The 24,062-nt window shown below is 32.9% G+C and overlaps 1 long non-coding RNA gene across 3 annotated transcripts in view; it reads left to right on the forward strand.

Annotated features, from left to right (window-relative positions):
* Positions 1–2,032: 2,032 nt before the first annotated feature.
* Positions 2,033–24,062, forward strand: part of LOC144234506 (uncharacterized) — a 106,954-nt gene continuing 84,924 nt past the window's right edge. Inside the window, exons 1-3 of one of the 3 annotated variants that reach the window (XR_013335988.1) lie at positions 2,033–2,095; positions 2,342–2,415; positions 13,599–13,656. This is a non-coding gene — a long non-coding RNA (uncharacterized LOC144234506). Of the gene's footprint in view, positions 2,096–2,341; positions 2,416–4,622; positions 4,667–13,598; positions 13,657–24,062 lie in introns of those variants that run through there. The other 2 variants (XR_013335987.1, XR_013335989.1) reach the window with 2 other exon arrangements.

Raw genomic sequence — 24,062 nt, forward strand, 5'->3', positions numbered from 1 at the left:
GTCTTAGCAAAAAGAAAATTTTTGGAGTGAAGAAGTGTATTCCTACTATCAACACATAAAATGGAAAAAATATAACTTTTTCCTTAATTAATAACTATCATTTATATATCTTTACAGATCTCATAACTTATCTCTTAACTGTGCTATTATATAGTCCTCACACTCTTTGATTTCAGTAATTTTATTTCATCTAGAAGATAAGAAATAGAGTCTCTGAGAATTTAAACCTCTTGCCCAATATTACCTAGCCAGAAAGTGGAAGATATTTTCACCACATTCTGCTCCTCTGTCTATTGTATCTTCACTGAAATTAAACATAATTTCTCAAAAATTCTACAACCAGCTGGGTCCAAACTTGTGAATGAAATGTATCAGGACAGTGATTACAATTTTTAACAACAAAATGAAGAAAAACACATCATTTTTCTCTTTTGGTTCTGAGTTATAGTTGTGAAGAAAAGTTCCAAAACCCTTTGAACATTTGTTCTATATCTAGAATTGGTACAAAATCAACTGAAAAATTACTTTTAAAATGATACTACTTACAGGTGCCTTGGTGGCTCAGTTGGTTGAGTGTCTGACTTCGGCTCGGGTTATGATCTCACGATTCACATTTGAGCCCTACATCCGACTTTGTGCTGATGACAGGCATGGAGACTGCATGGATTCTCTGTCTCTCTTTCTCTGCTTCTCACCCACTTGTGCTTTTTCTCTCTCAAAACTAAATCATTATTAAAAATTTTTAAGTAGAAAAATAAAATGGTATTACTCATGTTAATACAAAAATCTAGTTTTTCTTTAAAATTAAAAATCTTAACATTTTTGATACTTATAGTCAAATTTCATATTTTTATTATTATTTATTACATTGTTCTGCATATGGGTAATTATGACTATGACTTCATAGATGAAATTGAATACCTGCAGAGCAAAACCAAATATTTTACAATACATTTATTTTTATTTAAGAAAAACAAAATAGATAATTTAAAGTTAAATAAATCTGCAGTTTCTCTTGATCTATTGATGTTTTAGAAAGCTGTTACAAAATTACCTTATAATCTTTGAAGTTTAATTCAAAATTTTCCTTTCTGTTTTTTCCTCAAAAGTTTGATTAAAGAAGTTATATTTACAATACATACATTTTTTATTGCTTTCTATTTGTTATGCTATTTTGCTTCTGCTGGTGCTGAAGCAACAGCAGTATTATTTTAATTTGTCCATATAAGTTAAAAAATGCTGCATATTATTTGCACAATCTGTAGGGACTTAGGTTGTTTTCACTCAGGCAAATCAGGAAAATCCTTTATCAATTTCAATTTTTGCATGATTAGGAACTACAGAACCATACCTATTAATATCACTGTACAGTTAAGTCATAGATCAGTAGGATATTTAGTTTTTTTTACATGAATATAAAAATTTACATTTCTAAAACCTTTGTTATAGTAGGAAAACTACTCAGCACTTATTTCATTTCATACCATTATTAATGTATAATTTAATGATGGAAGATTCCTAATGCATTTGTTGATAAATAGGAGACTAGCTTTTCTCTATAGGATTACTGTGTTTTATCTTTTCTTCATTAAATTGTCAAGGCTCCTCTCCTCAATCACAAGTACATCCTGTAAAATAATATACAACAATGATTGGTGATAGAAAAGTACAGTGGAGAACATTTCAATTTTTGAACTTCCTGGTTTTTGGTTATAGTTAATTATTCTACAATTGATGTGCATGCAGGGATGTCATTGATCTCCATCTCCCAAATGCCTCATTTGCTGTCTGATATTAGGCTAGGCATTCAGGGTGGTATGTTAGCTCTCTCAGACCAAAGGAACACTATTGAGTGAATTATAATAGAGCCGTTATTATATTTGAGTTTTCTTTATTCAGGTCATTTATGGCAAGCTTCAGAGATGATGTCATGACCCTGTATTATTGGACAATTATTCTGTCAATGTATGCCCTAGCCAGACTTCTGACATCACAGAGTTACAAAGCAGAATGAGAGCTTCTATTTAAATAGCTTCATTTTAGGGAGGCATAAATTATAGTCCAGAAAGATTAAAGATTTTGTGATATCATAAAGGTAACGATATATCTGGAGATAAAGAGAAATGTGACCTGACCTTTAATACATTATTTTTGGAGAATCCAAGGTTCTTCCACGTACTGGCTGTGTGATATTTGGCAAGATATATAGCCTATCAGACCTCAATTTCATCACTTACTACTTATTGATAATGTCTACTTCATAGGTTTGTGTGAAAAAAAAATAACAGGTAGATAGTAATTGTTAAATTTCCTTCTTTTATTTTTATTTTTATTGTTTCAGAGAAACCCACCATCAGATCTTGAAAATTACTCCTTAAGCATGGTCTATTGGAAATATTACCTTTATGATTGCAGGTAAGCAGATTTTGTTAAAAGTATTTCTTTTAATCAAAGAGTTAAACTACTTTAAAACAGTTCATTGTTGTCAGTAGTTCAGTGGAGAGAGGGGCAGAAAGGATTTGAGGAAGCTTGCATTTCAACCTCACTGCATTAGAAATAAACTACAGCTAGAAATATCTCAGCTTGTATATTTCTTTGAGTGAACGACTTTTTGTAAGTTTTTCTTTTTTTCCATTGTATTCCCATGAACAGGAATGAAAGTGAGTGCTGATTCACTTGTCCTCTACAGAGCTCCCTTTGCTCTTCTCTATTTAATCCTGCAAGCATAGGATCCCGGGATCCTCTTATTATACTTTTCTCCTACAGAGAAAAAACTTAGTCCTGTATATGATATTGGTGAGATAGTTGAAAATGTCAAAATTCAATCATTTGGTTGCTGACTTGGATTGCTGTCTAAGAATTTAAGAAATACAATGTAATGGTTGAAATTACTTATTTGAAATGGAACTTTAAATCTTTTGATTACTTTTAAATTAAAATACTTAAATATCAAACCATCTTCATTACTTTTGTTGCCTAATTCTAGAGAAGAAATTTCAGAGGTGATATTTATTTATAAAACATCAGACAAAAATGGTTACTGTCACTCTAGACTGTGGGTTTTTGAGACAAATATTTGGGTTGAAGTAGGATAGCATTAGGAAGAGCACTACCTTAGATGAGTGTGCCAGCAGAATGTTTCAAAAAGAAACAAAGGAGTGATAACATGTTTTAAAGATATAGGTTAAACCTTTTCAAAAAAATATTTGACATAAAAGAGGTTGGTATAATGGCTAGTATGAAATACACACTGTTATGTTTTAGAAAATAATTATAGAAAAACTTTATTTGGATTATAAATTCATTAGTGATAGGTGTGTTTTGAAATTTGAGTAATAAAACCATATTAGGATAGCATTAAAACATTAATTTCTGATCCCCAATGGATTATTTATACCACAGCATCATAATTACTTAATGACAACTCTTATATTTATATCTTTTATGAGTTATATAGTAATTGATGGATAGCTAAATATTATACCATCTTCAAACCGACCCTCTGAAGTAAGATATAACAATTATCCTTATTTTATAGATGAGATAACTGAGGTTCAGAAAGATTACATTTCCCAAAGTTACCCAAGCCAGAATTTGAACCCAGCTCTTCTAGTTCCAAGTCTTTTGATTTCATATCACACCCTTTTACAATAAATAAGAAACACTGTGATAATATGAAAGTGAAATGAGAGTTAAAATCTGGATTTTGGTCCTGACTATATCATTAACTCACTGTTGAACTAGCATTAGAACTTTTGAGTCTACACAGAGACAGCTAAAACCTAAAGATTTTAATTTGCCTACGTCCACTGTTTGGGATTGAAAAGACTGTACTCACCTGGTGATAGTAAGAGTGAACAATAACTACAAATTAAAGAACATAAAATGATTATTTGAAGCAAATGAGTTACATTAGCAAAATTTTTAAAGAAATGTAGCTGAGCAGCTAAAAAGAGTGATTCATTGGACTTCAAAAAAAAATCACACTCCTTGTTATATACAGAGGACCAAAACAATTACCTTCCTGGTCTTATTTCTTCCATCACATTTTCTCCAGGAAATGGATTAATCCCCTTTTTGACTCACATTTCTTTAAAAAATTTTTAATGAGCATTTATTTATTTTGAGAGAGAGATAGAGAGTGAGCACGGGAGGGGCAGAAAGAGAGGGAGACAGAGAATCCCAAGCAGGTTTCACACCATCAGCATGGATGATTTTTTTTTTTTTTTCTTGTGTCTGGGGGCAGGGGAGGAGGCAGGACTCTGCTGGAGGTGGGGTGTGTGAGCCCACTGAGGGTGGGAATTTAAAGATTCCCGTGAGGTGGGCGGAAACGAGGGTTGGGGTGAGGGATTTGAGCTCCCACCGAACACCCCTTGGAGTAAGGGAGGGAGCCCTGAGGCCCTCCCCTCTCCCCCCATCTTGGTTTATCTGTTTATAAAGCTAGAAGTGTAGAGGTAGTAGTAGTTTTTGGGTTGGAGTCCGTGTGAGGTAATCTTGCTTCCTCTTTGGCAAAAGCCACAGCAGCCGTGGCGGCAGTGGCGGCGTTGGTGACGGTGATGGGTGGGCCCCCTGGGGGTGGGGCCGCCTTGCGCCTGTGGGCCGAGGAGCGCAGGTGGGAGGCCAGGGCTTCGTGCCCACTCAGCAGCACCTCACATGCCAGGCAACGGTAGGTGCAGATGGGCACCCGCAGTGGGGGGGGGGGGCACAGAACCCCCAGAATTCCAACTCACGAATTGTGAGATCATGACCTGAGCCGAAATCAAGGCTGGGACACACAACCGACTGAAATACAATTTCATCAGTATTCCATTGATAGCCTTTTTGAGATTTGGTACATATTAGGTTCTAGAAAGTAAAACCTCTCCAATTTTTGAGTAAGATTTTCATCAGCTTTTCCTGGCTAATAGCAAAGTATTTAATCAAGATAGCCTATATAAGTCTGAAAGCTATTTGCTAAAAGACAAACTACACTAGAAAGAAAAAGAACAATTGACCATATTGTGAAGCTCAGCTAAAATGAAGTTGACACCAGGTTTGCAATTTTCTCTCTAGTCAAATGTAACCAAAGACAATTCTGAAACTTAGCTAAAATAAAATTACTTATAATCGAAGGAAACTTGAGTGAATCTGTCCGACTTGATAATCAGTTTTCCAAATCAGAGTTGTATATATGAAAGGTTCACCAAATTAGAAAGCAGCCATTGTTGAAGTGTGACAACTCTGTTTTCATAAATCCTGAAACCTATTGAAGTTACATCCTCTGCTCTGAAAGATTACAAATCTTTCTTAACAAGAATTTTGAAGCAGTTTTTAACTTGTATTACACAGACATGAAATTTTTACTACAAACACATCCATTGACTAAATAAACACAGACAAATCTTTCTATTTAACTCCTTCATTAAACCAGAGAATTTTATTTTTAAAGTTATTTTTGAGTGATAGAGGGATAGAGCAGGAGAGGGGCAGAGAGAGAAGGGGAGAGAGAGGATCACCATCAGGCTTCGCACTGTCACCACAAAGCCCAATCCAGGGCTTGGATTTATGAACCCTGAAATCATGACCTGAGCCGAAACCAAGAGTCTGACACTTAACCAACTGAGCCACCCAGGTGCCCCCAGATCAGATAAGTTTAAACATCATTGTTTATTTTTTATTCTATGTGCTATAAGGATTGGTTATGTTATATATCATAAGCAGATTTCTTCTCTGATTTTGCTATCTTGCTATCTTCACATTAGAATAATTTTAATTTTACATTTTGAAGATTTTTAAACATGCATTAAAATTTCCAGTGAAGAGTCCATTGTTTTTATTTGTCTTTTTTTTTTTTTTTTAAATAACAGAGGTGAATTGATAACGGCCTAAAAGCAAAGTGAAGGCTGACCAGAACATATACAGTATTCTGACAAATTTAGTGATGTCAACATGTTTTTTATTAATGTTTACTTATTTATGTATTTTGAGAGATAGAGCGTGTGTGCATGAGCGGGGGAGGGGCAGAGCGAGAGGGAGAGAGAGAAAGAATCCCAAGTAGGCTCCATGCTGCCAGCACAGAGCATGACATGGGTCTTGAACCCACAAACTGTGAAATCATGACCAAATCAAGTCCAGCACTTAACCAACTGAGTCACCCAGGCACCTCAACATTTATTTTGCATCTGAATTATTTCATCATGAATGTACTCTGACAAGCATAAATGTCTATTTCTTAATAAACAAACAGGGCTGTTCTCTTAAAATAAAAAACAATCATGTCACCAAAGCTTCTGTGGAGACAAATAGCTTTATTTATCTTCTTTAGATAATTAATCTATGAATATATTATATAATTTCATTAACAACAATGAAGACCCCCCTTTATTCATATATTTAAATATTTTAATTTAAATTTATTTATTTTTGAGAGATAGATTTTTGAGAGATAGAGTGTGAGTGGGGAAGGGACATAGAGAGAGCGAAACACAGAATTCAAAGCAGGCTGTGGAATCTGAGCTGTCAGCATACAGCCCCACTTGGGGCCCAAACACACGAATTGTGAGGTCATGATCTGAGCAGAAGTTGGGTGCTTAACCCGAAAGAGCCACCCAGGAATCCATTCCCTTTATATTTTACTGCCAGAGATGTTCTTTTACTGCATATTTCTTCTCGTTGTAATGAAAATTATGTCTAAAAGACAGATTTGCTTTTTAATAATCTTTTTGCTAATATTTTAAATGCATTTTTTACATTTTATTCATTCTTCTTCCTTCACATATTTAGTGTTTAATTTCTTTTGTAATTGGAATTTGTTCTTAAATATTACTTGATGTGTGTTAGAATTACAAATTTCACTTCTATTATGCTGCCATATGCTCTTACACTTATATTCGTTGACTTACTTTTTTCTCCTTTTTTTGGTCTGACTTTGAATAATTATTTATTTTCTATGAAATTTGTTGACTCACAATTTACACTTTGTAATACTTAAAAGCCTCAAAGTCAAATTGCACTCCAAGTACATTTCTGAAAGTCTCATAAATGTAAATATAAATTCAAAGTTGAGAAATATAACTAAGACTTGAAATATTTTTTACATGGCACTCACTTTCACTTACAAATAATTAAAGTCTGGTCTCCTCATAAAACTTTCCCAGGTTACACCCTACGAATCTTGAATCTTTGCTCTTGAATTCCTATAGTATTTGTCTCCATATATATTTTTTCTATATTGTCTTTGTTTTACAAGTATTAATGTAACCTTGGATAAAATTACACAATCTTTGAAGATATGGTTAAGGCTATTTTGGGTATTTTCATTATTTGAAATGCATATCATCTTGTGATTATATTTTGAGGTATTTAGCACATTGATGAAATATTTAGGTAATTTATGCAAAATATGTCACGAATTTGACCTCTAAGGACCATGTTTGAGGCACCAAAGCAGAAGTAATTTACAACCTCATAATATCAGTTACTTTATTCAATCTACATGTTAACAATAATGTTTAAGATGGACAACAAGGTTTTAGCATCCTCTTAGCTATGTCTTGGCCGAACAACAAACTTTCCGTTAGCTAGTAATTAAAATATTAGATAGGCTATCTTCATCAGTGCCAAAGCGACCTTTTCCCCCACAGCTCTCTAATCAAAGCCACTTTCCTTCTATTCAAGTAGTCACTTTGGAAGCTACAAGTCACAGAATGCATGAAGATAGCCTGGACATTTGTTGTTTCCTCAGGATAACATTTCTCTGGAACACAATCATGAGGTACATATTCTATTGAAGCAAATAAAAGAGCTGTGTACTCACTGAATCTTACCCATAGAAGAAAAGACTTGTATGCTTAATTACAACAGAGAAGACACTCAGTTGTTCTCTAAACCAGGCTCTCATTGTAGTATCTTTAGATTTGTATCCTTGTGACTGCTTTAAGTCACATAGGTTTAAAATAGTAACAGACATTCACAAAGTCTCCAGTAGACTTCAGACATTTTTGTAAAATCACATTTAATCATCCTATATGATAGTNGAAGATGAATTTAAATAACTCAGCTTAGGTCACTCAACAACACGTTTATAATGAGAATTTAAATATAAATTCATCTTTCTCCAAACTCATATTCTTCACTAACCCATGTTGCTTCTACAAATCCTCTCAAATATAAAGTATGAACTAATGACATTTTCTTTTTTTAACTTACAATACTTATTCTTTACATTTATAATATTGTGACAATTGGAAAATTAGGTCACTTCTATTTTGGAAAATTAATTTTGTAATCTAGAGACAGTTAGTCAAAGGATTCAGATATATCTTATGAATATATTTTGACTTAGTTTTCCAGGTCAACTGTTGGCATCAATTTTACCAATACAGACATCTTTAAATCTTTGGAAATGAACATAAATACCTTTTAGATCATTGTTTAGCTTTCACTGTCATTTTACTTTGAGACATATCATTTACAATCTGACATTTTGATTATCTCTTTAAACAGCTAAAATATATATCATATTCAGTCAACAGAGACAGTATAATCAGATAAATTGAGTAATTCTCTGTCATCACATTTTATTAATGCTGAGAATAACTCAAAAACATTCTATGAGGTTATTCTGTCTTAGCTCGATAGAAATACCATTGCTGTTTATTCAGTATGTGCTTTTAGACAGCATTTAAATATTTTTCCGTCATTCATTTACATTCATTTACCCATTCTGATGTTGCTTGTCGGAAAATAATTCTCAAACATTATTGACTAACAACTCATCTGGGGAGTTTATAACTGGCCCCTTCTCAGAGATTCTAGTTCAATAATTGACAAATCTAGTCATTCTGAAGCAAATTAACACAAGGACCACACTATTATAAGAAATGGAGCTAATTAATATCAGTTAATTAGCAAATAATATTTATTTAGTGAAAAACAATGTATTTGTTTCAATAGCATATATTTCTGCCTGTGAGTATTCTTCAATTTATTTAGTAAGATAAAATTACATACAATTTTAGGATATCTGTGAAGCAATCATCAAGCAATATTTGTTCAGTAGTTTCCAACATCTATAATTTTCAAAACACGTATTCTTTATTACCTTTCTTTTTCTTATAATTTATTTTCAAGTTAGCTAACATACAGTGTAGTTTTGGATTCACGAATAGGTTCCCATGTTCATTACTTACATACAACACATACAGCAGTGCTCATCCCAACAAGTGCCCTCCTCAATGCCCATCACCTATGTTTGCAACTCCCCATACTCCCACCCCTATCAACCTTCAGTTTGTTCTTTGTATTTAGGAGCCTCTTCTCTTATGGTTTGCCTCCCTCTCTGTTTGTAACTTACTTTTCCTTCCCTTCCCCAGTGGTCTTCTGTTAAGTTTCTCAAATTCCTCATGAGTAAAAACATAAGATACCTGTCTTTTTCTGACTGACTTATTTCACTTAGCATAATACCCTCCAGTTCTCTCCATGTTGTTGCAATGACAAGATTTCATTCTTTTTCATTGCTGAGTACTGTCTTCATTTCCACATTACTTTCCCTGACCATTTTAATTTAGGGTGTATACGAAAAAGTAATTTTATATCTCTTCCTACATGTAGCATAAAATATTGACAGCTGGTTGAAAAGTGAATAGTCCATAAATATAAATAAATTATTATTATTAGGCTTAATTAAATATCTCATAACTTGACTTAATCTACAGATTTTTTCTTTTAAAAATGATTCTATCTTTAGAATTTTGAACTCTAAAGAATTAAATTGCTGTAGTTTAATTAGCATAAAGCCCAGAAAATGTGTGGCTTATTCATTTTCAGTTTATTCTTTGTTCTAATTCTGGGAATAAGTCATCAAAATGTGGTAAAATATTAACTTAGATTTTATAATTACATGTATTTAGTTCTGATATATGCATACCATCTGGGTTTATTTGGCATGCAATATGAAAAGTTAAGTAATCTTTACCAAACTAAAAGTTATTGAAATATTTATGAAGGTTGACATGTATCTTTCATCACTAATAAATGAATGCAAATATCAAAGAAAATATCTGAATATCTCACTAAGAGAAAAATAAACAAATGAATAGTTAATCATGGGAGAAATCAGCAGGATTAACAACTACAGACATGTACAAGATCTTTTGTATTAATCATAGCCAAGTTTTGATGTGTCTCATTAAATTTCAGTCACAAATTTTATTCAGAAGTCCTAATTCATGTTGGCTTTGCATTGAGAATTGTTGTAATGTTTAAAATATGGACAATGGGCTTGAATCAAAGTGATGGTAAACAATGTCATGGTTTCTGGGTACCATAGGGATGAATGTCAGCCTGGTCTTATTTGAAACCTCATTAATTATGTGGGAGTTGGAGCAAATAGTGTACTAATGAAACACTGAGATGGGCTCAGATTGGAAGGTAGTGTAAACATGACTAAAAAAATGGTCATCATTTGAGAAAACCTTAAACAAGTAGAAACTGCAAGAAAGTTAAAACATTTAATTTTTTAAATGGGATAGCTGAGGAAATTAATGAAAACTACAGTGTGAGCTCAATCTTTAAAAGGTATTTTGGAATTAAATAACAGTAAATATTAAATTAGAAAATTTTATTCAAATTTCACAACAAAATAGTTCCATAGATATTACAGCATGATATTCAAAAGTTTAAAAAGTTAATAGTTTATATTGCATATACACATATCCACATAACTATTTGAAAATCTACAGACACGTTTCTGTACTTAATACTCTGGAAGTATCTACATTATAGCCCCTCAGAGACTGAACTTTAAATCTTGTTGTCGATGTTGGCTAACTCATTCCAAGAAAGTTGTAGATGAAGTGGCAGGAGAGAAAGAAAAAGACCCATAAAAAGCAATTAAGAGGAGAAAAAGGAATAAGAATTAGGAAAGAATAGCACTGGAATGACACCTTTGGGAAAAGAGAGAATAATGGCTTCCTGGAATCATTTATATGAAACAGAAGAAGGGAAATAAACAGTAAAACATGAAATTTAAAAGAAATATCAGGAAAAGAGTGGTAAAATACAGGAATGAGTAACATTTGCAAATGAAATGAGTTTGAAAATAACTTTCACTACAAAGATTATCTTTTTAGATTAAACAGATATGTCTCTAAGTTATGTTACAAGCTCAACTGCCCTGTTTATTACTGTCCTAGACTCCTTTCTGCTCTGGTATTTTAAATATTTTTGACATAAACCTAGAATAATTCCAAAACACTACCCATTAATTTGTTTAAAGCCTATTTAGAACCTATTGGATATTTGTCAGTTCCTGGGCACTTTTGCATTAGGCAACTTCTAAATTTGGTGTTCTAGAATTTGGTTGAGTTTTAAGAAAACCATGTACTAAAAATAAACATGCATTTGTTTAGGACATGTGGAAAAGCTCTATTTTTGGTGTCACTGAAAATGTATTTGAAAGATTACAGAATTACAAGTCTGGTCAGACAGATTATTTTAGTTAAGTCGCCAACCGCGTTGACCTTAGATAAATTCCTTATACTCTTATATTTAGTTGTGAAATTGTAGAGGTGGAATTAGATGATCCAACAAGTCTAGGATTCTATAGGTGGTAAATACATCCTTTGTCCCTCTTATCTTCCCAGATGTAGGCAATATAGACAACATTTTTAAGAACACTGTAAAGAGGGGCATAGTATTAATCAAAACAGATTTAATGTACAAATTTAATGGAAATAAAATAATTACTTATCAGCTAATTAGACACTATATCAAGACAGTATAAATAACATTGAAAACAATCTAGGATTCTGAAGAACAATGGGACTTAAGTGTGGATATTTAAAGATACTTAGGAATTTCCTAAAAATTGAATTATAAATATGAAAAGTAGATCCTAAGTAAGCAGAAAGAAAAGAGCGATCTTTTAGGGTCTACTGTTACTAAAGCTTAACTTTTAGTTCTTGTATTTAAATTTTTTATATGGAGTTTTGACAAATGCCACTTGGAGGCACTCTTATACTGTAGTACTGTACAATTTATACTATCAGTATGTCATTAATGAAACTTTCAGTTTTTATTTCCTTTTTTAATTCTAATAATCACTTGGGGATGGGTAATTAACACTGGTTGTGGTATTTAAACTTTCACATTATTCATATTTATCACCTTGTAATTTTTACTGTTGTAAATAATCTCTTCTTTATCTAATAAAACAGATTTCATTCATTTCTGTAAGGAATGGAAGGTTTTAGGACAACACCAAAGAATTAACCTGAGGATAAATTTTGGTTTACAAATTAATGTCTATTTTTCAAATTAGAGGTTCATATTATTTTTAAAATTAATGTTTATTTAAATTTTCTATTATCCAAAGTAGAACAACAATGAGAATTCAGAGACACTCTTGATGAGAACCAATATCTTTAATCATCTGAAAAAATAGAATGCAAAACATAGATAATTAACAGGATTGTATTAAAATATGTAATAGGCTACAATAGCATGTACAGGAATATACATTAAAATTGATTTCCACAGAAAAACTGAAGTTCAATAAGAAGTTTTTAAAGGAATGGAGTCATGTTATTTGAGATTTTCTTACTTTTATCTATTTTTATAAAGTCAATTTATTTTAAAGTTATATAAAAGTTATTTCTATACATGTGAAGAATATGGATTGTCCATACACTTCTTGGTTTCAAGTATATTTGGAAGATGTTTAATGTTACATTAGTAAGGGTATGAATTTTACATCATTTCTACTTTAATCTGAAGATAGAATCTATAAAATATTGCATTAGAAGTAATCATTTTTACTATTGCTTTTGCAAAGGATATTTTAATGTTTTTGTTGTAAGTGATGTTATTGTAACATTCAAGCTACGCAATTAAAATGTTCATTTTTATTAACATTTTAAGTAACTAGTAATAGACAATGCCAATTATATATTTTTTATACTGATTAAAATAGTAAATCTGACCATGCAAGAAATGAGTAAACACTAAGAGAACTAATGTAGATATGAACATTTTATGTTTGAAAATATTAATAATTTAAATCTTTAAACTCTTGTTAGCCCAATGACATATTGAAAAGGGTGTGTCATTTGGATAACTTCAGTGGAAACCTGACTTGTTGATTAAATCCCCATCCACAGTTTTGGGCAATGGCTCCCTACTCACTCTTTTGACATTCATTCCGTCTTAAGATGATTATTCATCTCCAGGGTCTTAACAGCTAAGGCATTTATGTTTGTCAGCACTACAAATCTTGCTTTGCCCTATTCTTCTACATAATGAAACATTTCTTTAACTAATCTAGGAATTTGATTAATATTTGGACAGAAATCTCTATCCTATCTTTATCTCTATCTCTATCCAAATATCTGTATCATCTATTTATATCTTCTTTTTATTAGTTGCAGTTTTACTGGTTGGAATTAATATATCATATTAATATTATGTTAATGCTATATAATATTGACATTATATATTAATATGTCACATTAATATATCATTGATTAAAAACTAACAATTGAGGGCAAAGCTTATTTATTTAAATTTATACACCAAAAATGTACTCTCTCTAGGAACTTAATGGAAAATTATATTTACAGCTAAAAAGACCAAAAATACTGATCAGCTGACTGAATTTCCCTCTTTCCAAGTCAATGGGTAAGCATTATATAAAGAAAGCATTATAGTTGAGATGTCTGTGTGCTCTGGTTGTTTATTTTTGTTTAATGAAGTACTGCACAGTGGCTTAAGTCAATAGTACTCATTTATTTGGTTACAAATTTGGGAATAGTACTCATGTAGGCCAGTTCTTTCTCATTGCATGGGGTAGGAGTCAGACACTGGCTGGGGCTGGGGTGTAGAGAAGAATGTTTTGCTCAAGCACCTGGTCTCCATATGGCAGCTGTCTCCATATGGCAGCTCAGGGTAGCTGCAACTTAGTACATAATGGCTTAATGCTTTCAGACCAGTGTCCCAAAAGGAACAGCAGAACATGTATGGGCTTTTCTAAACTACCTTTGGGCGTCATATTTTGGATATAAACCCCTTACTAGATATATGACATGAAAATATTCTTCCCATCCTGTAGGGATTGTTTTTCACTTTCTTGATGGTTTCTTTTGCTGCACAGAGGCTTTTAAGTTTGATATGGTGCCACTTGTTGATTTCTGGTTTCGTTGCTTGTGCTTTAGGTGTCATATCCAAGAAAGCATTACCAATGCCAATGTCAAGGAGCTTTATTTCTATGTTTATTTCTAGGAGTTTCACGGTTTCAGGTCTTACTAGTAAGTCTTTAACCCATTTTAAGTTATTCTTTTAGTGGTGTAAAGTATAAGGTTCAGTTTCATTCTTTTACATGTGACTATACAATTGTCCCAGCACCACTTGTTGAAAAGATTATTTTTTCTTTATTGAATATTCTTGTCTCTCTTGTCAATATTACTTAACTATATATGCATGGATTTATTTCTGGGCTTGTGATTCTGTTCCATTGCTCTGTCTATTTTTATGCCAGTAACATAATATACCTTGAAACCAGGAAGACTGTTGCTTCCTGCTTTGTTCTTTTTTCTCAGGATTTCCCTGACTATTTGGGAACTTTTGTGGTTCCATATGAGATTTAGTATTATTTTTTTAATTCTTAAAAAAAAGTCATCAGAATCTCTTGACATAGACTGCTTGAATCTTTTTCTACTACTGACATTTTAATAATTAGTCCTTCCAATCCATTCACATTGGATACCTTTACATTTATTTGCATCTACTTTGATTTTATTCACCAATGTCTTTTAGTTTTCCGAGTAGAGATTTTAACCTCCATAGTTCAATTTATTCCCAAATATTTTATTGTTTTTGGTGCTATTGGAAATGTGATTGATTGATTTATTTCCTTTTCACAAAATGCATTGTTAGTTACTGTTAGTGTTAGTGTAGTGTTAGTGTAATAAAATGTAACTGATTTCTGTATATTAGTTTTGTGTCCTTCAACTTTACTATATTTATTAGTTAGATCCAAGAGTTTTTTGGTTGAGTCTTTAGGATTTTCTATATATAAAAAATATCATGTCCACTGCAAATAGAGATAATTTTATTTTTTCCTTTCCAATTTTGATACATTTTATTTTGTTTTCTTGCTTGATTGCTCTACCTAGGACTTCTACTACTATGTTGAGTAAGAGTGGTAAGAATGGGCACTCCTGTTCTGTTCCTGATCGTAAAGGAAAACATTTTAATCTTCCATTGAGCATGATGTTAGGCTTGTCATATGTTGCTTATATTATGCTATGTTTTTTCTCTACCTAATTTGTTAAGTCTTTATCATATGGATGTGAAATGTTGTCAAATGCTTTTTCTGCATCTATTGAAATAGTCCTATGATTCTTTTCTTTCATTCATCATGTGTCACATTGGTTGATTTGTTTATGTTGAACCATCTTTGCATTCTAGAGATAAATCTCACTTGATCATATATATGATCCTTTTGAAGTATTATTGAATTCAGTTTCTTTGTATTTTCTTCAGAATTTTACATCTATATTCATCAGTGATATTGGCCTATAGTTTTCTGTTCTACCTGTGTCCTTTTTAAATTTTGGTATCAAGATAATACCAATTTTGAAAAATAAGTCTGGAAGTTCTCACTCATCTTTGACATTTTGGAAGAGTTTGAGAAGGATTGGTGTTAATTCTTTAGAGTTTGGGAAGATTCACCAGTGAAGCCATTAGGTCCTGAGCTTCTCTTCATTGGGAGATTTTAGATTATTGATTCAATATTTTTACTAGTAGTTGGTCTAGTCAGATTTTCTATTTCTTCCTGATTTAGTGTTGGCAAGTTTATGTTTTAAGAGTTTTTCCATTCTTCTAGATTGTCCAATTTGTTGGTGTATAGTTGTTCATTGTAGTCTCTTATGGCTTTTTGAATTTCTGTGGCATCAGTTATGTGTTTTTTATTTATAATTTTTTTGAATGGGCCCTTTAGTCTAGCTAAAGATTTTCAGGGTTATTTTTTTTTTTAATTTTTTCAAAGAGCCAACTCTTAGTTTGGTTAATCTTTTCTATTATTTTTTCTGTTCTCTTTTATTTATTTATACTCTAATCTTTGTTATTTCTTTTCTCTGCTAAATTTGTTTTCCTTTGTCTTGTTCTTTAAGGTAAAAAGTTAGATTGTTAATTTGAGATCTTTCTTGCTTCTTACTGTAAGTATTTATTGTTATAAAAGTCCCTTTTAGAACTGTTTTTGTTGCATCCCACAAGCTCTGATACATTATCATTGTCTCAGTGAACTTTTATTTCCCTTTTAATTTCTTCTTTGATCTACTGGTTGTTCAGAAGAGTCTTGCTTAATATTTTATGTGTTCAAAAATTTTCCAGATTTCCTCATTTTTGATTTCCAGTTTCATGCCATTGTGTCTAGAGAATCTACTTGGCATGATTTCAATTTCTTTCAATTTGCTAAGACTCATTTTATGGTCTAAGATATTGTCTATCCTAGAAAATGTTACATGTGTGCTTGAGAGGAATGTGTATTCTGCTATTGTTGGATACAGTGTTCTATATATGTCTATAAAGCCCATCTGGTCTATAGTGTTGTTCAAATCCACTGAAACTTTGTTGATTTTCTCTGTATATGATCTATTGATTATTGAGAGTAAGGTGTTAAAGTGTCCAATTACTATTGTATTAATGCTATTTCTCCCTATAGCTCTCTTATATTTTTTTCATTATATATTTAGGTGCTACAATATTGGGAGCATAAGTATTTACAGTTCTTATATATTCTTTAGGTATTGACACTTTTATTATTATATAATAACCTTCTTTGTCTCTTTTTACATTTTTCAGTTTCAAGTCTATTTTGTTTGATATTAAGTATAGTTAGACACACACCCTTTATTTCATCACCATTTGCTTTAAACGTCTTTTTACATTGCTTCACTGTCAATCTGTGTATCTTTCAGGCTAAAGTGAATCTTTTATAAGCAGCATGTTTTTGGATCTTGTGTGTGTATGCACACACACACACACACACACACACACAAGTGTGGGCATGTGCGTGTATGTTTAATCCCTTCAGCTGTTCTTTGTCTTTTAATTGAATATTTAATTCATTTATATTTAAAGTAATTATTGATATGTTAAGGACTTACTATTGTCATTTTGGTTTTTCTAGTTATTTTGTAGATCCATTTTTCCTTATTTCTTGTCCTTCTGTCTTGTGTGTGTGTGTGTGTATGTGTGTGTGTTGATGTATTATGTATCAGTATACTTTGACTTATTTATCATGTCTTTTTTTTTTTTTTTGTCTAATTACTATAGGAATTTCACTTTTGGTTACCATGAAACTTACATAAAATATCTGAATTTTCCCAAACAAACTCTCCATTTGGATGGGGCAGGAACTACCTTGAGCCTTGGCTACCAATCAGTCCCCTGCCTGTGTAGAGCATGGGAATGCTTCATATCTGGTAGTAGCTTTGTTCTGGGGACAATCAATTCTGTCTGTCCTCCTCTCAGCCCAAGTGGTTCTGGGTTGCACTGTTTCCAGGAGTTGTCACCAGCTCTTCTGATCAGATGGGTTAGAAAACACTTTCTATAGTGAGTTGGGCTGTGATTCATTTCCTTGGCTGAAGTTGGGCAAGCAGGGCTCTAGAGCCAGCAAAATTCTTCACTTGAAGATCCAAAAAAGGCAGATCTATACCCTGACAAGCTCTCTAGTCAGAGTGTGCCCCCATTTTTAGCTCTGTAGATGAACAAATCTCCTGGTTGGATAATTACTTGGGCACTGCAGGTATAAACTCAGTATGCCAATATCCATGTGTTAGTTGTTGCCAGCTCTTTCCCTCTTCTCTTTCATAGTCAGACTCCCAGTGGTTGAGCCCCTAGATTCCTCTGCAATCCATATAGTGCAAGATCAGATTAGGGGTGCCCACAAAGCAACTCCAGTTCTGGGGGAATGATTGTCCCCCCTGGGTTTTCTTTTCCCACTGGATAAACTGGAAGCTCAGGAGAGACCTCTCCACCTGATGTCATGCTGGCCGGTGGGAGGAATAATGTGGTCAATGTGTAACCTCCTCTTCCCCTTTTAATGTTTTTTTTTTTGGCCTTTTCAGTGCAGGGGAGAGGGTAACTTCAGCGTCACTTTTGTGTTCTAGGATCTCTGAAGGTATCCTATTTGTGAATAGTTGTTACTTATTCTTATTGAAAATGAGATAGAAGTCTGGAACAACCTATGTGGCCATCTTGGTTAAGTCATTCCTTCCTTAATTTAAACCAACTTTTGCCTGCTTCTCTAACCTGGGTTCATAATATTGAATCTGTACCTGGTGGCATCAGTGTCATGTGTGAACACATCCCAGTGTTAGAACTTTGCATTATTTAAGACTGTGAATTCCTGATCAGATCACCTGCATCATATTTTAAGTAATCTGTACAATGTAGGTCAGTCTGATGCAAAAAAACTACTTCCCATTTCAGCACAAAGATCCACTTAAACTTTATAGTCTTTGCTCCACCCCTAAATTCCAAAATAAGTAACACATTTTACTGCTGGAAAAACATGCTGCTTAAATGAAACAACAAATGTAAAAGACTGACATACAAACTTGTCACCAACAATGTGGGTAATAAATAAAAAAGTACTTGGCTTATTATTCTGACCTAGAGAATGATCTAAGACTTGGGGAGCTGAATGAAAGCCAAGACTCTGTTACATTAAAAATTTTTGAGTGTGCCTTTTGTCCCAATGTCCTTAAATTGGAAATTCTATTAAAACACTGGAATCTGTTCATCTTGTTATGTTTGAGGTGATGGAGGGGATGACTACTCTTTTCTCTGCCCTCATGCAATCTCCATGTGCCACCTCTTTTTTGACTGAAAATTGAAAGGAAACAGTAAATATGGTTTAATTGTACACAGTGACTATGGTACCTAGCAGTTAAAAATTCAACAAACATTTATTCAATAAATATGTATTCACTGAACCAAAAAATTAGTAAAAATTTTAAAACTCTTTTTTGTCAAAAATGTCATTGACCTCCAGTTTAGAAACAAAGAAAGAAATTTCCACAGATAGTCTTTTCTGGAATAGAAAGGGGATGATGATTTAACTAGATTTAGCAGGATGACCCTTCCCCTTTTAGTCCGAGAACAGATGTTGTTTGAAAATATTTTTATATATATGAAAGAGAGATATCCATTTTCACAAACCTTATTATTTCTCTAAAACATGTCTACCTAGCCTAAGGACAGCTATGTTGTCTGGCTTTTCCCAACTAAAGAAGAAAAATGCAGAGACCAAGACTAGGGGAGATGGTTAAACAGTAATTTTTATGCATTGCAGCCATATTTAATGAAGTATGCCAACTGGTGGGCTTTTTACTGGCAAGAGTGAATGAAATCACTACCATATATGAAAGTAAATAGTATGTCAAGGAAAGAGGAAAGGAAGAGATATAGGGCATGGAGTTTCTCATGACAATGTTTTTCTTTGTTAGAGTACTAAATGTTCTTATGGGAAAATTATTATGGGATTGAGGTAATACACAACATTAAGAATCAGGTAGACATGCAGTCAAATCTCTGCTTTAACACTGACTCTGGAAAGTTACTGAACTTCTCAGCCCATTAACTGATTTGTCTGGATAGTTGTTGTGAATATTACATCATATAATGTAAGCATCATGACTAGAACAGTGTCTCTCCCATTCTGTTTCTCTTTTTGTCATCAGTAGTTTATCCTGGATAATTACCATATCTAGGGATTTATAATTGTGGCATCAGTAATGAATGCCAGATATCTGTCAAAAACTGTTGAATATGAGAAGATATATAGATGGTCAAAAGACACATGAAGAGATGCTTAGTGACATACAAATTTAGTGAAATACAAATTTAAACCATAACGAGATATCACTCTATATCTGTCAGAATGGCTAAAATAAAAAATCCAAGAAACAAGTGTTGGCGAGGATGTGGAGAAAAAGGAACCCTCGTGCATTGTTGGTGGGAAAACAAACTGGGGCAGCCACTGGAAAAGAGTATGGAGGTTCTCAAAAAATTAAACATAGAATTATCATATGATCCAGCAATTACACTACTGGGTATTTGCCCAAAGAAAATGAAATACTAATTCAAAAAGATATATGCACCCTTATGTTTATTGCTGCATTATTTACAATAGCCAAGATATGGAAGCAACTTGAGTGCCCATCAATAGATAAATGGATAAAGCATGGAATGCTACTTGCCCGTGAAAAAGAATGAAATTTTGCCATTTGCAACAACATAGATGGCGTTAGAAGGTTTAAGGGTAAATGAAATAAGTCAATCAGGGAAACACAAGCACCATGATTTCACTCATGTGTGGCATTTAATCTACTGTTGTTCATTCACCACCATTTCTGATTGTTAGCAGAATTTTCATTGTTCTTGCTGTTATCAAGAGGATGAATATTTTCAAATTCCCACTATGGCAGCAACAGTTGCACTTTCCGAACATTCCATCTGTACCACCATATTCTTGTTCCCCTTGACTATATAATGCATCTTTGCCTGTGGACTTTGGGAAGCAGGGATGTGTGTCACTTCAAGACAAAGCTTGGAAAAGCCAATGAACAATTCTCAAGCTCTCTTCTAAAGCAACAGCAGACAAGGCCTTATGCTGATATGATAAAATCATAGATCAGTTCAGTCTCAGTTGCTGGGGCCCTACTTATCCTAAACAGTTGCTGTAATTTCTAACAGGTTACATACAAGAGAGAAATAAACTTTTGTGTTGTTAAACCATAGAACCCTTGTGATTGTTACCACAGTATAACCTGCTCTGTACTGACTAATCCTTATGTGAGATATAAGCCTTATAGCCTCCATTCTATATCACTTAACACTTACTTGCCCATGTAGACATTCAGTAAATATAGTGAAGTACAACTGGGGGTGGGGAGGGGCTAAAATAAGTTAAAAGTTAGGAAAGTATAGGTGTATATGAATAAGTTCCTTAAATAAATTAGGCCTTTTGGTAGACCACAATAATGGAAAGCCATTACTAATCTTCATTAATTATATTATCATTAAGTAATTATACTGGAGGAAACTAATGAGGATTTGAACAGAAAATCTGGGAAGTGGTACAGAGCATATACCTTTTTACTCTGAATCCAGCAGATCCTCCAGCAGACTGAGGAACCAGCAACATGCTCAGAAAAGTTTAAACCTATCCACTGACTTTACTTCTTTCCAATGTATATAAAAGAGTACTAGTAACTGATAATTTATGACTTAGCCCATAGTACAAGGTTAAAAGTTCAAAGACTTTTTTAAAGCAAAATTATATAATATGCTAAAACTGGAAGCAGCAGTTAGGAAAAGCTTAATCTAAAAGGTTTCATGTTTACAAAAAGACCTTTGAAATGAACTATATTGGAATTGAAAGATAAATTCCTGGAGCTTTTAAATTTTTTAAGAAACAATAAGTGGATTCATAACTGCATTTCAAATTTGAAGGTTTTTTTTTACCAAAATTATTTAAATGTAAGTTTTTTGGCTATTTATGGAAGAGTGTGTGTAGATAATGCCAATGCACATTAAGTCTAATGTACTATTAATATATGAGTTGAAAACATCATTTCTCCAATTATTTAAGTTGATTTAAATCTGGTACTGACACATTTCATTTCTTCTCTCAGAACTTTTTAAAGACTAAACCCAAAGGACTTTGATTACTTTGGTTATTTCTGATTTGTTCTGTTCTGAACTATTTAAATGACTAGTTTTAACATACGCTTGTATCATGTAATTGCCACTGGCTAGAAATTTAGAGTGATGAGAAGCTTTTTCCATGCTGCTTTCTGAAATCTTACTTCACTATCTTCTCTATTAGAAAGTCTCTTGCAGATATAGTTTCACTTGCTCATGGATCACTAGGTGGATTTATACTTCTGGTTTACACCTTAACTGGTGCCTGTTGGTAATTGACCAGCCAACTGGCAGAACACTTAAAACACTTTCTTGTTAAAATGACTCAACAGAGGTAGAATTATGCACTAGAGCATTAATCAAAAGACCATCTGTTCTAACAAGAAATTTTGCAGTTTCCTAGTTGTTCTCTGAAAATTTAGTGAGACATCTAGGTTACAAATCCTAGCATTTGCATAATATTGACACAGATTATAGATTAGTTTGAAGTGTTTTAAGAGAGAGAATGTATAATAATATGTATATATAAAGATAATTTTAGCTCTTCTAAAATGATATTTAAATGTAAAATCTAATTACTTCAACATTATTCACTGTTCTGTATTTTAAAATATAATGCTTAACTGTATAGTTACCAGAATTGGTTGGGAATTCCTGATTTCAGATTAAAACCTAAAAACAGTACATATTCTTTCAGAATGTGTCCCACAGCACCTCACCAATGGTTATTTGGGAAAATTTTTGGTCTTTCTGAGAGCAGGGGTTTAATATTTCCTTTCAAAAATTCAAGATCCTAGAGGAAAGTGAAAGCAGATACTAAATAAGTGTGGGTTCTAAATGTTAAGATGTATCAATTAGAATAGTTTCAGCTGCAAGTAGTACTACTCCCAGCTCAAAACTGCTTAGACAACAGGGACACATGACCTCATGTAACAAGAGTCCCAATGGAGGAAGTTCCAGAATTCATTAAATCAATGGCTAAAAGAAATCATCAAACACCCAATTCCTCTAATCTTTCTGAGCAAGCATCCTCTTCCTGTCAGCTAATGTTTGTAGACTTGACCCTTTTTGGTGTTACTGATGAGCTTTCAGCATCCCACTCTCACACAACCATCTAAATGTCAAAAGGGGTAAAGAGGATATGAACCTCTCTAAGAGGGATGGAATCTTTTCCAGAAGCCCCTAAATTTCTTCAACACTGTCTTTGTCTGAAAGTATATAATAAAATCCTTCTTAAATCATTCTTAAATAAGGCTTGAGAGGAGTGAATTGCCATGATATTCTCAAGATTCACCCTCTAGGTAGGTCTAAGGAGGAGCCCCTTTTTCTGAAGCAGGTAGCCATCTGGTGTCTAAGTAAATCTGTGGTTAGATTAACAAAAAAAAAAAAAAATTCAGGAAGAATGGCTATTAGGTAGGTGACCAATAGTGCTTGCTCTAGAGCACAAAAGCATTATTTCAAAAGAGCTAAAATTAAATACTAAGAGGAATATGATGTCCAACAAATTGGGATGTTTTGGTGCTACTTCCCCATTTGCAGAAATATCATCATTATTTTCAAACTTGCTAATCCTTCCAACGATTAGTATTGTCATATGATTAATACATATTTAAGATTGAACATTTGAATGGAAACACTATTATAATCTTGAAAGACTAGAAAATATATGGGGAACCTGGGTGACTCAGTTGGGTGAGCGTCCAACTTCACTTTGGGTCATGACCTCAGTTCAAGAGTTCAAGTGCTGCTGTGAGTGCAGAGCCTCTTTCAGATTCTCTGTCCCCCTTTCTCTGCCACTCCCTCTTTCTCTATCTCTCTCTTTCAAAAATAAATAAACATAAAGAAAGTATATATGGAGAAGAGAAATAATGCTTTCTAGTATTAGCAAGGGAAATACCTGAGTACCTTTGATGCAGTTAAAGAGAATAAGAAAGTTTTAACATATTGGGACAATAAATAGCTTCTATTACAATATAAAAGAAAGTTATTTGTTAGCCTACACTCAACTACTGTTCTTAAAAATGTACCAATGTGTATTAAATATCCTGATCAAAAATGGACTCTAACACTAAGATGTTCAAATGTAGAATATTATCCCTAAGTTGTTATTAAGAAAACTTAATGGCATTAACTACAAGGGTAAGTTTTAGGTGTGAAAGTTTTAGCATACAGAATCATTAACAGCCTTTTTTTTTAAAGGAAGTATTCTCTAGCTAACGATTTTTGGATATAATTATAACAACAATACTTTGAGATTTCAAAATAAGTAGAGAATTCAGTAACAGGAAAATGTGTCCTTTATAGTATCAGTTAAATAGTGTCACATTCAATATTCATGTGCTAGAAATTTATCTTAGCTCACAATTTTCTTA

The sequence above is a fragment of the Crocuta crocuta genome, unplaced genomic scaffold, assembly GCF_008692635.1.
Source record: "Crocuta crocuta isolate KB4526 unplaced genomic scaffold, BGI_CrCroc_1.0 scaffold154, whole genome shotgun sequence".
In the NCBI taxonomy this organism is placed as follows: domain Eukaryota; kingdom Metazoa; phylum Chordata; class Mammalia; order Carnivora; family Hyaenidae; genus Crocuta; species Crocuta crocuta.